Source organism: Bos taurus, chromosome 8, assembly GCF_002263795.3.
Source record: "Bos taurus isolate L1 Dominette 01449 registration number 42190680 breed Hereford chromosome 8, ARS-UCD2.0, whole genome shotgun sequence".
NCBI classification, from domain to species: Eukaryota; Metazoa; Chordata; class Mammalia; order Artiodactyla; family Bovidae; genus Bos; species Bos taurus.
The window spans coordinates 82,470,605-82,487,907 of record NC_037335.1 but is presented as its reverse complement, the minus strand read 5'-3'; the positions used below and the strand labels follow the sequence as shown (position 1 = coordinate 82,487,907).

Sequence of the window (17,303 nt, the reverse complement as noted above, 5' to 3'; positions counted from 1 at the left end):
AGTATGTTTCAGTGTCCTCATTTGATGGTATTTCTTAAGGATTGTGCCAAACTACGGTATGTTTGAGAAAAATCTTTAAATTTAACTTTTTTTCTGACCAACATGTGTGCAACTAAAGAAAAGCACTCAGAAATGCATTTTGTCTGCAGTTGATTCATTTCATGTATTTTTCTTGAAATCATTATGCATTGATATTTTTGCAAAAATGTATTTTTGAAAACCCTGATTTAAGATTATTACACTTTAAAACAACTTTCTCTTCTCAAGCCTATTTCACATACCAGAGCAAAAGTTTTCTTGCACAAGCATCATTTGTGTTAGATTGGAAAGGCTTGAATTTATAAGTTGTATTAAAGAAACAACTAAACTTTGAAATTTAACCGTCTTACTTGCTGTTGTTAAGACTATAATATCCCCATAATTAGGTTTTTAAAATAATATTTGCTGATTTTCTTTAATGTATAAACTATAAAGAAGATACTAATAATGTTCTATAAACCTACCCATAGATAACCTCTGATAACATGTTTTTAAAAAATTAATTCAGGTACATAATTCAAGCATTACAGAAAGTTGTAATGTGAAAAGTAATATTCTCCTTCTTCATTTGATCATTCTTACCCTGTTATTGGTAGTTTCTTACAGTTCTTTTAGAAAATATTTTGCTCATATATCAAATCATGCATTGCACAAAACATGCACACACACACATGCACATATATAAATTTTTTCACAGAGGGGATCACACAATTAATACCCATAGTACTTCACCTGCCTTATTTTCACATGAGATGTCTTGAAGAACGTCCTCTGTTAACGCAAATAGGTCAATTTCATTTCTTTTAACAACTGCAAAGAATCCTGTTCTGTCAGAGGCTATATATATGCTATATATTCTACAATATATTTCAGTAGCCCTTTATTGGGCTTCCCAGGTAGCGCTAGTGGTAAAGAACCCACCTGCCAATGCAGGAGACATAAGAGATGCAGGTTTGATCCCTGGGTCGGGAAGGTGCCCTGGAGGAAGGCATGGCAACCCACTCCAGGATTCTTGCCCGGAGAATCCCATAGACAGAGGAGCCTGGCAGGCTACAGTCCATGAGATTGCAAAGAGTCGGACACGACTTAAGCAACTTAGCATGTATGTAGCCCTTTATTACTTGGATTTAAGTAGTTTCCAGGGTGTTTTTTAATTAAATAAAATGCTGACTGAAGATCTTTTCATAGCTAGACTTTTAAAATATACATATATATATATGTCGGAGAAGGCAATGGCACCCCACTCCAGTACTCTTGCCTGGAAAATCCCATGGACGGAAGAGCCTGGTAGGCTTCAGTCCATGCTAAGGGTCGGACACGACTGAGCGACTTCACTTTCACTTTTCACTTTCATGCATTGGAGAAGGAAATGGCAACCCACTCCAGTATTCTTACCTGGAGAATCCCAGGGACGGCAGAGCCTAGTGGGCTGCTGTCTATGGGGTTGCACAGAGTCGGACACGACTGAAGCGACTTAGCAGCATATATATGTATGTGTGTGTGTGTGTGTGTGTGTGTGTGTGTGTGTGTGTGTATAATAGCTAATTAAATTCCTAGAAGTAGAATTTTTTAGAAACTAAGTTTTCTTTTTCAGTCTATTCTAATCTTTTATGTTGCCTACAATTTGGAGGAAGGAAAGCTTTCTAATTTTGCTTCGGTTAGAAAGAATAAAACAGGAAAACATCAGTGACACTCAGTGTACTAGCCCAGATGCTTTGATTTGTTTCAAATTCAAGTGTGAAGGTGATTTCTTGAAGAGATGCTTAGAATGAGATCCAAAATAATGTTTTTCTCATTCCAGAATAAAACAGAACTAGCCATTGAGTGAGTAGCATCTCCCACCCAGCAGACTGTGGAGTGAGTTCATTAAGAAATATGACCATTTGAAAATCAATACCTGACCACAACTTTGTGATTATTACTCTGTCAAAAAATGAAATGAGCCACACAGAACACAGGAATGCCGACTGAAGGGAAGATCTACCTGGGGTCTGTCTCAGATGAGATTTATGTGAAGTCCTTAGCCCTGGACCTCAACTGGAATCACTAAGAAGATGTCTTTGGATAAAATAGCTCACGCCTGTATATCATCCAAATGGTCCCTGAGCCATGTACAATTTTATAAGACCTACATGTTGTAGAAGCCAATTTTTAGAATCTTGCTTTCATTAAATACAGATTGTTCATTCTACTGGGAAAACCTCAATTCCTTTTGTCAGTATTAACAGCCAGACAAAACCTTCTGTATATCAGCACCATATGACAAATTCAAATTATGCCTAACTCACTGGAGTTGGGAAGAGTTGTGTCTTTAAAAAGAAAAAGAAAAAAAAAAAAGTCTGAATACAGAAGGTTCATTTTGGGGGAAAGAGAAATTTTTCTGGGTGAGGCTAGACTTGCTCCATAAATCAAGCAGACAAATTTCCAAGGGGTCAGGCCCTTTGATGATGTTTCTAAGGGGAGCAGACCTGGTGCCCCTGAACCTCTGCCATCCCTCTGCATCCCCTCGCTCTGTACCTCGAAGTGTCTGTAGGAGAGAGGCCTCAGGCTGACTCCTGAGCAACGCCACCCTGTTTGTGAGTTCAGATGGGCTGCTCCAGGTGCCTGTCGTTAGGACTCTGGGAGTCTGAGAAAACGGACACTCCGTGAGTTCCTTTACTTTAGTTGTGAATACGAATCTTTTTTCCACAGGTTTTCTGCACTCTTAGAAAATGAATAGTGAGAATTTGGGTGGGTAAAAACAGCAGGCAAAAACACGGTCAGTGAGGTATTTCTTCTGTCCCTGAGATATTCCCACTAAAAATTAGATACTGATTACAAATAGCTGAAGAGAATTTTTTTTTAATGAAACAAATGGGAAAGTGCAGAAGTAGATGGAAATACCTATGAAGCAGAGTTGAACTTCTTTCTTTAGACAAGCTCTTCCATTTTATAAACTAACCCTTTTAACAAATATCTTTGAGTACCCATGCACCAGACTCCTAGGTGTAGGTTAATAGAGATTCTATACCACACATAGTCCAAGGAATGCTTTGAATTTAAAATGGTCTCCATCACAACTACTGGAGCCCAATAGGGGGCTGTGGGAATAGAGCAAATAAGGGGGAAAGATAGATCAGAAAAATGCTAAGGAAAACAAATAAAGCTGGGCTTTTGAAATACAATATAAATGTATTTATAGAATCTGGGAAAATAATAAGACTTCTTTGATATAAATTGAGCATGTATATTTCAATTAATGTCAAAAATTATTTTTTTAAATGCAGATCATATTCCCTGATCACCATGCAGTGGGTGGGGGAAAGGAGAGAATCAACTTAAAAAAAAGCAGAGCCAAAGCCGGTAAAACTCTATGAACCTGTGGATTGAACCATACCTGAAGACAATTCAACTCTAGACTCTTTGGTTATTTTCACCAGAAACCCCCTACCCTTCTCTTTGTACACCAAGTTTTCTGCCACTCACAACAAAAATATTCTAATACTATTATCTGGAAATTTTGTGCTCAGTCTAATTATAAATTAAATGTAATGAAAATATTTTCAGACCAAGTTTCTCTCTCCTAAGGCCTTTCTCAGGCAGTTATATTTAGAGATGAGCGATATCAGGATCTGAGACACAGTGAACTGAAACCAGGAGAATGACAAAGGGAAGTTCCAGAATGCAGCTAATGCAGCAACCTAGAAAACAATCACTGTTAGGGAGCTAACTGTCCAAGAAGGAGGTATCTTGGAAAAGGAAGTTTCATACATTTCCTAGTATTCTTTGGAGAATGGGAAAAAAATATAAAGTTGCAATAAAACCAACAATGCCAGAATAAATAAGCAATTAGAAGCTCTAGAAGGAACAAGAAAGGGAGATATAAACTTAGACCATTACTTGGATCTACAGTGAAGTTTTTAAACGGTCATAATAATATAAGGATTTTATTGAGTTTTAGCTTTTAGAATTAAAGTATTGACACAGCACAGATGCATGTACCATTTCAGAGCAGAATATAAATGATAAATAACATGAGTCTTGACAATGTGGAAGTTGTTGGGTATAGATGATACAACATGGCAAGTGGAAAGGGAAAAAGGACAGAAGAGGATAAGACTATGCGCCTAAGATTCTTATTTTAGTAAGAATCTTAGGCTCATATTGTAAGTATATTATTGAAAGTTACAAAAGGAACTGATAAAGATAAAAAGAATGACATGACTATATGGAAGATAGAAGATGATCTATCATCTTTAAAATGAAACAAATGGGAAAGTGCAGAAGTAGATGGAAATACCTATGAAGCTGAGTTGAACTTCTTTCCTTAGACATGCTCTTCCATTTTATAAACTAACCCTTAACAAATATCTTTGAGTACCCATGTACTCATGAGTGCAATACAGTGACAGAAAGTTAAAAAATGGTTTTTTTAAGGGACACATCTATGCAGGAGACCTGGGTTTGATCCCTGGATCAGGAAGATCCCCTGGAGTAGGAAATGACAGCTCACTCCAGTATTCTTGCCTAGAAAACCCCATGGACGGCGGAGCCTGGTAGGCTACTGTCCATGGGGTTGCAAAGAGGTCGGACACGACTGAGTGACTTCACTTTCACTTTCAAGAAATAAGGATTTATGTATATTATTTACTAGGTATTGAGTAGATTTAAAGATTCTGAGAATCACACAACTAAAATCAGAAAATATTACAAGAGTAACTTGGTTGTCTTGGGGAACAGGACTGAGATAGTGCTAGGGACTGATGCTTTTCATTTTAAATTCTTATGGTTTCATTAAATATTCACTGTGCAGACTACCTGGATAAAAAGAAAACATTTTTTAATGCTTAAAAATGAAATCATACTCAAACCCCACTCAGAATTAAAGAAATTCAATCAAATTATTTTCAATTTATCAATTTTGCAAAAATATGAAAATTTTATGATTCCCAAGGTAAACCAGCATATAGGGAGCTTCTAGGAAACATATTCAAAATATCTTAACAACCAGTATAGTACAAGACACTAACCTCTCAGAACTGATGCCAGCCATAAAATAGTATGTGTTCCTCTGGTGCTTGCCAGCTGAATAGCAGTCAAGGGGGAGGGTGTCTTCATATGCTGCTGTTGAGGATGTGAGTTGAATACACATTGAATACAATCTTTCTGGAGGATGTTAGTCATCACCTTTTTTTTTTTTCAAAGTCATTAAAAACTTGGCTGAATTGAATAGTCATCTAAGAAAAACATTAAAAGTATATAGCTTTTTGTAGATCAATGGAACAAAATAGAAAGCCCAGAGATAAATCCACGCACATATGGACACCTTATCTTTGACAAAGGAGGCAAGAATATACAATAGATTAAAGACAATCTCTTTAACAAGTGGTGCTGGGAAATCTGGTCAACCACTTGTAAAAGAATGAAACTAGAACACTTTCTAACACCATACACAAAAATAAACTCAAAATGGATTAAAGATCTAAACATAAGACCAGAAACTATAAAACTCCTAGAGGAGAACATAGGCAAAACACTCTCTGACATACATCACAGCAGGATCCTCTATGACCCACCTCCCAGAATACTGGAAATAAAAGCAAAAATAAACAAATGGGACCTAATTAACCTTAAAAGCTTCTGCACATCAAAGGAAACTATTAGCAAGGTGAAAAGACAGCCTTCAGAATGGGAGAGAATAATAGCAAATGAAGCAACTGACAAACAACTAATCTCAAAAATATACAAGCAACTCCTACAGCTCAACTCCAGAAAAATAAATAACCCAATCAAAAAATGGGCCAAAGAACTAAATAGACCTTTCTCCAAAGAAGACATACAGATGGCTAACAAACACATGAAAAGATCTCAACATCACTCATTATCAGAGAAATGCAAATCAAAACCACAATGAGGTACCATTTCACACCAGTCAGAATGGCTGTGATCCAAAAGTCTACAAGTAATAAATGCTGGAGAGGGTGTGGAGAAAAGGGAACCCTCTTACACTGTTGGTGGGAATGCAAACTAGTACAGCCACTATGGAGAACAGTGTGGAGATTCCTTAAAAAACTGGAAGTAGAACTGCCTTATGATCCAGCAATCCCACTGCTGGGCATACACACTGAGGAAACCAGAAGGGAAAGAGACACGTGTACCCCAGTGTTCATCGCAGCACTGTTTATAATAGCCAGGACATGGAAGCAACCTAGATGCCCATCAGCAGATGAATGGATAAGAAAGCTGTGGTACATACACACAATGGAGTATTACTCAGCCATTAAAAAGAATACATTTGAGTCAGTTCTAATGAGGTGGATGAAACTGGAGCCTATTATACAGAGTGAAGTAAGCCAGAAAGAAAAACACCAATACAGTATACTAACGCATATATATGGAATTTAGAAAGATGGTAACAATAACCCTGCATACGAGACAGCAAAAGAGACACTGATGTATAGAACAGTCTTATGGACTCTGTGGGAGAGGGAGAGGGTGGGAAGATTTGGAAGAATGGCATTGAAACATGTATAATATCATGTATGAAACGAGTCACCAGTCCAGGTTCGATGCACAATACTGGATGCTTGGGGCTAGTGCACTGGGACGACCCAGAGGGAGGGTATGGGGAGGGAGGAGGGAGGAGGGTTCAGGATGGGGAACACATGTATACCTGTGGCGGATTCATTTTGATATGGCAAAACTAATACAATTTTGTAAAGTTTAAAAATAAAATAAAATTTAAAAAAAAGAAGAAATTTAAAAGAAAAGGCAAAATAAAAAGTATATAGCTTTTTGTAATAGCTTTATTGAAATAGCTTCATTTTTGTAATAGCTTTATTGAAATACAATTTATGTAGAACACATCTCACCCATGTAACGTGCACAATTCAATGGATTTTAGTATACTTTCAGAGCTGTGCACCCATCACCACAGTGGTCTTCAGAACATTTTCATCAACTCCTTATCTTTCAACTATCACCTGCCAATCTTGTCATTAGCCCTGGCTAACCACTAAATGACTTTCTATATAGATTTTCCTATTCTGAATATTTCACATAAATAGAATTTATTCCCACAGGAATTTTTATTTCCAGATGCTTTTTAAGTTCAGTTTGTCAATTTCTACAAAAAAGCCAACTGGGATTCTGATAAGGGTTGTGCAGAATCTGTATATCAGTTTGGAGGATTTATTGACGTTATGCCGATGCCTATATCTGGTGTTGTTCCAAACTCTGGGAAATGCATCATTGTTTACTGTGACTGCCTGTCTGGGTCACAGATGAACAAGAGCTTGGATGAAGAGAAAAAGACTCCTTTCTGGTTTCTGGGATTGGAGGCATGGGCCTGGATCCTAGATCAAAGGAAATTGGTCATGGCCATGTTTCTTGATTGGAGCTAAGTGGCCCTCTGCAACTCATTTATCTGATTTTATATGTAATGACTTAGTCTCTCAACTTCCTTCTTAAATGTCTTTTCTTCTTTCCTCACCATGAGGAATTTTTAATAATGGTAAAGCCAAAGAACTAATCTTATAAAAAATAATTGCCCTCTTTTTCCTCACACCTTTTCAATCTCTCTCTGCCCATTCTCTCTCTCTCTCTAATGATTTTCAGCCGAGCCCCTCACTCAGTCTATATTGGCATCTTCTTTTTTTTTAAGGGATCAAACCTGTGCCCTCTGCAGTGGAAGCACAGGCAATCTTAACCACTGGACTGCCAGGGAAGTTCTATCTCTATCTATCCTCTTGGATTCTTTTTTTTTTTTTAATCCTCTTGGATTCTGAAGCACAAAATCCATAATCAGGGTTGTCAAATACAGAATCTCCCTATAGTACGGGGAGGAAGCAAAGCTGAACAAGACCACAGTTCTCCTTGGGTCTGGAATAGAGAGGAGTCTGGGAATCCCTCACATCAAGGAATCTTGTCTCTACAACACTAGCATAGCCTATGGGACTTATGCTAGCTCTTAATAAGCACAAGTGATTTTTTTTCGCTTCTTCTGACTTTGGACTGGTGAGTTCACTGAGGCTAGGAACTTGTTCAGAGTTCTTTTTCCAGTACTTGGCAGAGTTTGTGGCAGACAAACAGGCATTCAAACAAGGCATACTTGTTGCCTAAATATTGTTGTGTTTCAAAGACAGTACCTCTCATATAATGACCATCAAATAAGATGATACATGGGGAAATGATAATAATTTTAAGGACCCACAAATATAACACATCAATGTTCAAAAAGGAATTTTTTTTTTTTCAAAAAGGAATTTTTTAGAGAAGCAAAACATGCATAAGATGTCACCTGAATTTTCTGGTGATAGAGACACTTCCCTGAACAAGAAATGCGAACACTGGTTCAAGTGAAATATGATTACAAACACACTGGGTTCAAAATGTTAGTGGTTCCTATGGTACCTCATGCAGATTCCCATTTCAACAGGTCATTTAAATAAATGACAAAAGATGTGCTCTTTTTCTGACTAAACATTTATAACAATGTACATTTTAAGTCTTATCTTCTGACTCTCTTTTCATATAATTTTGTTTTTACTGGACCACCAGCAGCAAATTCCTGCAATTTAAGGGCCACGTGACATTGTTGTCATTGCTTTTAGCACAGGCATCTGTTAGTAAAGAGACCAAAAGTATTCTCCTATGAGTCACTCATACAGTTGCCAAAACCAATGAAACTGGTGCCAAATATGACAAGTCACCAGAAGACTTTTAACAATTTACAGTGTTTTTACTGGGGAAGGGGAAGAAAGATGAGAGAGGTAAATTTGCATAACATTTAATTTTTCTGGCAAGCTACAAAAGCTATATAAGTACTGAAATTAAGTAATGCTGACTGCATTGTTTTTTCTGGTGTTTATAATATTATAGACTAAAGATATAATTGATATTTTGGATGGTTGGTCCTTTCCTTTTCTACTGTACAAAATATGCCTTGCTCTTCCTGAGCTGGAATTGCTAACCAAACATGAACAAAGTTTGAAAGAAACACTGGCTGGATTTTAAGTTTCTGAATGATCAAGGGGTGGCCATATACTTAACAAGCAATAAGCTAAACTAGCAGGGAATTTTTGCACATGAAACAGTCTGTGGGTAGAAAAGTTAGCTCAAATAAAAGTTTGGGATAGAGAAAAAAGCACCATCAGGAGGTATGTTGGTATCCTCACCTAATCAAGTTCAAAAGCAGGAACTAGTTGGCAAGACTTTTAGGAATGGGATGTCTCACTAAATGCAAGCCTTAAAGGAAACAGTATAAATTCATCATAATGTGAAATGTAAAAAACTAGCAGACTACCTGATTTACCTTGCATCTTCCCACTGAGATCTTTGTAGACTCATTAAGTGGACAAAATTGAGGCTCTATGTTCTTTTTCTAAAATATTTTTAAAATAGAAGAAAATATATCATTAGTCTGTAAAAGCAATGCTTTACTCCTAATTTTATTTAACCTGTGACAGCATGGCTTTTCTTGCTGTTTTTCAGGTAATCCACATGGGAGAAGTAATTTCTCTAAAAGCAAATTCTTCTAAGAAAGATCAGTTACTTTGTCTTGCAACTGAAATATTATTAATATCCATAAGAAATGTAAAGTAAGTGTCTTAGTCTTCCAGCTTACTTACAGATGAGGGCCTAAAGCTATCAGAAATGACAAATATTTTATTGTTATCTTTACCACATTATTAAAGAAATCTGGTAAACCACACATCAAGGACTCATTTGAGGTGTGAGGAAGGTTACTCTAGGAGTTTTTGTTAGGGAGCTAAGAAATAGTCATGTCTTAATTTAAAACATAATTTATTAAAATAAATGTCAACATAAATTTCCTTCCTGATTTATTGTGTGTGCATGCTTAGTTGCTTCGGTCCTGTCTGATTCTTTGTGACCCTATGGACTGTAGTCCATGAGGCTCCTCGGCCCATGGGATTCTCCAAGCAAGAATACTGAAGCGTTTGCTGTGCCCTCCTCCTTCCTGACCCAGGAATCTAACCCACAGCTTCTTCACCACTAGCACTGCCACTGTGGGGCTCCTGATTTATTACTTACCTTCAGAAAAGCAAGACCTTAACTTTTTAATACCATTATAGCCTACAGTAGATAGGAATTTAAATTTCTGCATCAGACTCAGGAATATTTATTTTAAATTTATCTTTGGTAAATACTTTATGCCATATCCTTAAAAAATGAAATATCTATGGCCATTAAAATGATGCTATAGAAAATTATTTATGTCATGGAAGGATATTCATGATGTTTTGTTGAGGAAGGAAAACCACATTATCACAGAATAAAGTGTTAGCACACACACACATAATATTTAGCAAAATGTTACTGAAGGTTAAATCTACAGATTACCAACAATGGACAATGTTGATTGCCTCCCCATTATCCATTTCCCCTAATTTTCTTCAGAATAGCTTGCTGCTTTTAACAAATATCTCCCCAAGTTCCATTTATTTATGTGTCTCAGGGACAACTAACCACCCCCACAGCTTCAAAGGCTCAGAAAGGAATACTGTGCCCCTTGTAAGCAGTGATTAAGGAGTGAGATTGTCCCTCAGTTCTGGCAAACAGGGTTTGTGGAGGAGCCCAGTAAGAAACTTTACAAGAAGTTTTCTCATTTTTAAAAAAGATGAGGAAGACTCTCTCTTTCCATGTAGTTATGTCTGAATGTGATACCCTGAGCTCCTGTTGCCATCATCTTGCCATAAGATTGATGATTAAACCACACTGAAGATGGCAGATCATAGAGAGAAAAAGAATCTTGGTTCCTTTTTTAAAAAAATGAGGTGAAATTAACATCTAACATATTGTTAGTTTCATGCAAACAACATAATGAAGGAATCTGGATTTTTTTTTAAGCTATGTCCTTTAAAATGGTTTATTATTATTTATTTGGCCGCACCTGGTATTACTTGTGGCTTGCGAACCCTTAGCTGTGGCATGTGGGATCTAGTTCCTTGCCCAGGGATCAAATCCGGGCTCCCTGCATTGGGAGAGTGAAGTGTTAGCCACTGGACCACCTGAGAAATTCCCAAGGAATCTGGATTTTTAATGACATCAATGGGTCAATGAATAAACCAGCCCTGAAACCTACCCTATCCTGGACTTCTTGTTATGTCAGGAAATAATGATATTTATTAAGTCAGGATTTCTTTTCTGGAGCTAAAATCCACAAATACATATCATGGATAATTTTAATTTTTTTGTTTTTTGCTTATATGAGTGTCCTGATTTATTTTGCATAAAAGGTATTTCTTTTGTAATGTGAAATAAAACACTAAATTATTTCTTTAATGTAAGGGGAAAATAAGAAGAAATAATAACTTTTCATCTTCCCAGCAGTGAGGTATTCCTTTCCATTTCAAGTCAAAAAACCAGCTGAATTCCTTTCATTTTATTGCTGCCCAAGATGGGGGGCAAAAAATCTTCTGGTCAACCAGACCCACACATGAAGGTTTCATGAATTAGACTCTCCTAGTACCCAAGCTACATTAGGGAAACAAGTAAGGTGTGGGCCTGCGTGGCTACTTATGGCTGTCCTGCCAAATGACAGCTCTGAGGTGGTATTCAACAAGATCTCCAAGCTCACAGGAAACACTGAAACACAAGCCACCTTGTCAGGGGCTCTTCAAATTCAGCCATTTATTACATGCTTAGTATGTGTCAGATACGATGTTACTCTCACATTTATTTACATAGTAAAATTTGTTTAAAAGACTGTCCACACTCATCAGCTCTAGTTCCTAACTCCTTGTCAGTTTTGGAGTCTGGCCCCACTACTCCACTCTTCCCAAGACCTTGGATGATCTTCTTATTAATAAAGTTCTCTTTTCACTGAATAATATTCCCTTGATCAGCACTGCCCCAAAGGAATTTCTGCAATGATGGAAATGTTCTGTATGTGTGCTGTCCAAAATGATAGTCTCTGGCTATACTTGAAATGTGGATAGTGCAACCGATTGTCTGAATTTGAAACTTTGAAGTGAAGTTGCTCAGTCATGTCCGACCCTTTGCGACCCCATGGACTGTAGCTGACCGGGCTCTTCCGTCCATGGGATTTTCCAGGCAAGAATACTGGAGTGGGTTGCCATTTCCTTCTCCAGGAGATCTTCCCAACCCAGGGATTGAACCCAGGTCTCCCACATTGTAGGCAGACGCTTTACCATCTGAGCCACAAGAGAAGTCCTTGAAACTTTAATTTTAACTTATTAAACTTAATAGTCTCTTATGACTAGCAGCTATATTATGGACATTAGAGCTCTAGATAATACCATCCATCCCAAGTTTATCCAGCCTACAATGCCTTCCCTTTTCTAGATTTCTATAAACAGTGGCACAGATGTTATGTCAGTTGGATGACTCAAGGACTCCTGAAAACCATGTTTCGATGGACCAGTCCAAATAGGACTCAACATTTTTACCTTCTAAGACTTCTCTTCCTGAACTGCCTCATCTTGTGGAATGGCATCATGAGAGGCTCAATGATGAAATCCCCTTCATCTCCCCAGCTTTAGATGCCAACCAATCTTAAGTTCTTCAGTTCTTCTTCACTTTCTGCCTAAGGGTGGTATCATCTGCATATCTGAGGTTACTGATATTTCTCCTGGCAATCTTGAATCCAGCTTGTGTTTCTCCAGCCCAACATTTCTCATGATGTACTCTACATAGAAGTTAAATAAGCAGGATGACAATATACAGCCTTGACGTACTCCTTTTCCTATTTGGAACCAGTCTGTTGTTCCATGTCTTCCTGACTGCATACAGGTTTTTCAAGAAGCAGATCAGGTGGTCTGGTATTCCCAACTCTTTCAGAATTTTCCACAGTTTATTGTGATCCACACAGTCAAAGGCTTTGGCATAGTCAATAAAGCAGAAATAGATGTTTTTCAGGAACTCTCTTGCTGTTTTGGTGATCCAGCGGATGTTGGCAATTTGATCTCTGGTTCCTCTGCCTTTTCTAAAACCAGCTTGAACATCAGGAAGTTCACGGTTCACGTATTGCTGAAGTCTGGTTTGGAGAATTTTGAGCATTACTTTACTAATGTGTGAGATGAGTACAATTGTGCGGTAGTTTGAGCATTCTTTGGTATTGCCTTTCTTTGGGATTGGAATGAAAACTGACCTTTTCCAGTCCTGTGGCCACTGCTGAGTTTTCCAAATTTGCAGGCATATTGAGTGCAACACTTTCACAGCATCATCTTTCAGGATTTGAAATAGCTCAACTGGAATTCCATCATCTCCACTAGCTTTGTTCATAGTGATGTTTCCTAAGGCTCACTTGACTTCACATTCCAGGATGTCTGGCTCTAGGTGAGTGATCACACCATCATGACTGTGATCATGAGAAATGCTGGGCTGGATAAAGCACAAGCTGGAATCAATATCGCAGGGAGAAATATCAATAACCTCAGATATGCAGATGACACCACCCTTATGGCAGAAAGTGAAGAAGAATTAAAGAGCCTCTTGATGAAAGTGAAAGAGGAGAGTGAAAAAGTTGGCTTACAGCTCAACATTCAGAAAACGAAGATCATGGCATCCGGTCCTATCACTTCATGGGAAATAGATGGAGAAACATGGAAACAGTGTCAGACTTTATTTTTGGTGGCTCCAAAATCACTGCAGATGGTGATTTCAACCACGAAATTAAAAGACACTTACTCCTTGGAAGGAAAGTTATGACCAAGCTAGACAGCATATTAAAAAGCAGAGACATTACTTTGCAAACAAAGGTCCATCTAGTCAAGGCTATGGTTTTTCCAGTGGTCATGTATAGATGTAAGAGTTGTACTATAAAGAAAGCTGAGCTCCGAAAAATTGATGCTTTTGAACTGTGGTGTTGGAGAAGACTCTTGAGAGTCCCTTGGACTGCAAGGAGATCCATCCAGTCCATCCTAAAGGAGATCAGTCCTGGGTGTTCATTGGAAGGACTGATACTGAAGCTGAAACTCCAATACTTTGGCCACCTGATGTGAAGAGCTGACTTATTTGAAAAGACCCTGATGTTGACAAAGATTGAGGGCAGGAGGAGATGGGACAACAGAGGATGAGATGGTTGGATGGCATCACCTACTCAATGGACATGGGTTTGGGTGGACTCCTGGAGTTGGTGATGGACAGGGAGGCCTGGCATGCTGTGGTTTATGGGGTTGCAAAGAGCTGGACATGACTGAGCGACTGAACTGAACTGACCTGACCTGAATCTTAAGTTCTATAGAACAGGGCTCTCATTAGCTCACAAAACTAGCTCTTGTCTCTCACTGCCTGGCCACTATTGACATTCATCTTTATGACATTTTACCTGGAATTTTACTAGAGGCCTCTAACTGTATTTCTTGCTTCCAACCCTATCTCCACGAAATTCATTCTGCACACATTGTCAGAGGTATTTCTCTTTATACCTTTACTGAGATATAATTCACAAACCATAAAATTCTCTTAAATAAAGTAAACCATTAAATGGCTTTGAGTGCAACTATCATCACAATAAATTTTAGAACATTTTCATTATACCAAAGATACCCTGTACCCCTTAGTCATCAGTTCAGTCAGTCAGTCAGTTCAGTCGCTCAGTTGCGTCTGACTCTTTGCGACCCCATGAATCACAGCACACCAGGCCTTCCTGTCTATCACCCACTCCCGGAGTCCAATCAAACTCATGTCCATCGAGTTGGTGACTCCATCCAACCATCTCATCCTCTGTTGTCCCCTTTTCCTCTTGCCCTCAGTCTTTCCCAGCATCAGGGTCTTTTCCAATGAGTCAGCTCTTCACATGAGGTGGCCAGTATTGGAGTTCCAGCTTCAACATCAGTCCCTCCAATGAACATCCAGGACTGATCTCCTTTAGGATTACTCCCCCACAAATGCTTGCATCTCCCAAGCCCAAGGTAACCACTAACATACTTTCTATGTCTATAAATTTGTTTGCATGCATGCATTCTCAGTCGCTTCAGTCACTTCAGACACTGTGACCCTATGGACGGTAGCCCACCAGCCTCCTCTGTCCATGTCCTTGCCTCTGTCCAGGCAAGAATACTGGAGTGGGTAGCCATGCCGTCCTCCAGGGGATCTTCCCGATCCAGGGATTGAACCTGTGTCACCTGCATCTCCTGCATTGCAGGTGGATTCTTTACCCACTGAACCACCTGGGAAGCCCATAAATTTGCTTATATTTAATATAAATGGAACCATATAACATGCAGTCCTTTGTGACTAGCTTCTTTCATTTGGCATGTTTTCAAGGTTCACCCAGATTGTAGCCTGGTCAGTACAACATAAAATAGATTTACTTAGTTTTATCTCTGAATAATATTTCATTGATACGCTGCAGTCCATGGGGTTGCAAAGACTCAGACATGCCTGAGTGACTGAATAACAACAATATTTTATCGTATGGTTCTACCACATTTTGCCATAAATATTCATCAGTCAATGGACACTAGGGTTGTTTCTACCTTTTGGCTATTATGAATAGTGCTGTTAAAAATGTTGATACAAAAGTTTTTGTTTGAACACCTGTTTTCAATTCGTTGGGATAAGTACTTAGGAGTGGAATTGCTGGATTGTATGGATCTCTGCTTAACTTTTTGAGGAACTTCCAGACTATTTTGTATAGCAGCCCAGGGGTAAATAAGAATTTCAATTTCTCCACATCCTTGTCAACATTTGTTATTCTCTGTCTTTTTGATTATGGCCATCCATCCTAGTGGATCTAAAAGGATATCTCATTGTGGTTTTGACTTGCAGAGATCTCTCTAAAATGCAGTTTTCATGATATGTTTTAGCTCCTTCAAAATCCTTTGGTAATTTTTCATAGTTTTCAGAACCCCTCCAAACTTCTTTTTAAGATGAGATGGAAAAACTTTAATTTTCTAGGATTCCTAGAATCTGCTTCTCAGGCTAGCAGATGGAGGGGGTTTACCTATAGTGCTATGAACCCACCGGGTTTATCTGAGATTGAGGAGGTCTAGGACATGGGATTTTCAGTACTAAATCCAGGAAAGACCCAGCAACATGGGGACAGCTGGTTACCCCATTTTTCTTATAAGAAGCCAACAGAATGGAGTTAGAGATGGTAAGTCACGGTTGAGTGGTAGGTGGGTCCACACATAGGAGACACAAGTTTTTGTGGAGGAAATAGAGAGTATGAACAAAAAAGCCAGCAGGATGGCAACAGAGTTCTGTGTGGTGGACATTATCTTTCCCTTTGATGACACCCTCATACCTTTAGTTGTAAATCAACCTTGGCGTCTGTGGCTCCAGTGGATTTTCTTCATTGAAACTGGCTCAAGGAAGAATCAAGAACCTAGCAAACTTGTGAACCTGTTGTACATGCTCTTCAAAGATTAGAATCATGAAATATTCTCATGAAATATCAATACACTTACTGATAAATTATTATTTCAAAATGGGACAAGTTGATTCTACTTTGGAACATCATCTTTCTAAAACTTATTTCAGAATGCTGATATTTATTTTTTGCCAAAAGGAAAAATTAACAAAAGAGCTAAAAGAAAAAGCTAACATTTATTGAACATTTCCATATGCCAGGAGCTATACTAAGCAGCTTTATATAAATTATCTCATCATATCCTCATAGCAATCTCATGAGTTAGATACCATTATCACCCTCAGTTTGCAGATGAGAAGTGATAATATTAGAGGAATAATAAACCAGTGCATTTATAGCTCCAAAAGCAGGGGCCATACCTGGTGGGCTGAGAGTATACAGTCTCTTCCACAGTGTAGGGAAGACCACTTTGCATTGCCCTAGGGAAGTAAGGCAATGGCACCCCACTCCAGTACTCTTGCCTGGAAAATCCCATTGGACGGAGGAGCCTGGAAGGCTGCAGTCCATGGGGTTGCTGAGGGTCGGACAAGACTGAGCGACTTCCCTTTCACTTTTCACTTTCCTGCGTTGGAGAAGGAAATGGCAACCCACTCCAGTGTTCTTGCCTGGAGAATCCCAGGGGCGGGGGAGCCTGGTGGGCTGACGTCTACGGGGTCGCACAGAGTCGGACACGACTGAAGTGACTCAGCGGTAGCAGGGAAGTAAAGCCACAGGAAGAGCCCACCAGAATGAAAGCCTGGAACTTACCATCTTTGCATGGGAAGAGGTTATGGTTGTCTCTGGCCATTAGTGAGAAAGTAAGCCATACCGACTGCCACTGAGAGCCATGTGACAGGGTCTGAGGGTGTGGAACAGCTTCTAGATGAGGAGCAGAGAAAGGGAAAATAACCGTTACTTTGTGAGTACCGTGTACCAGAAGTCCAGT

General features: G+C 38.8%; 1 long non-coding RNA gene across 2 annotated transcripts in view; it reads left to right on the top strand.

Moving 5' to 3' along the window:
- Positions 1-6,522, top strand: part of LOC101902831 (uncharacterized) — a 76,484-nt gene extending 69,962 nt beyond the window's left edge. Inside the window, exon 4 of one of the 2 annotated variants that reach the window (XR_009495641.1) lies at positions 3,306-6,522. This is a non-coding gene — a long non-coding RNA (uncharacterized lncRNA). Of the gene's footprint in view, positions 1-1,840; positions 2,231-3,305 lie in introns of those variants that run through there. The other variant, XR_235666.5, reaches the window with a different exon arrangement.
- Positions 6,523-17,303: the final 10,781 nt, after the last annotated feature.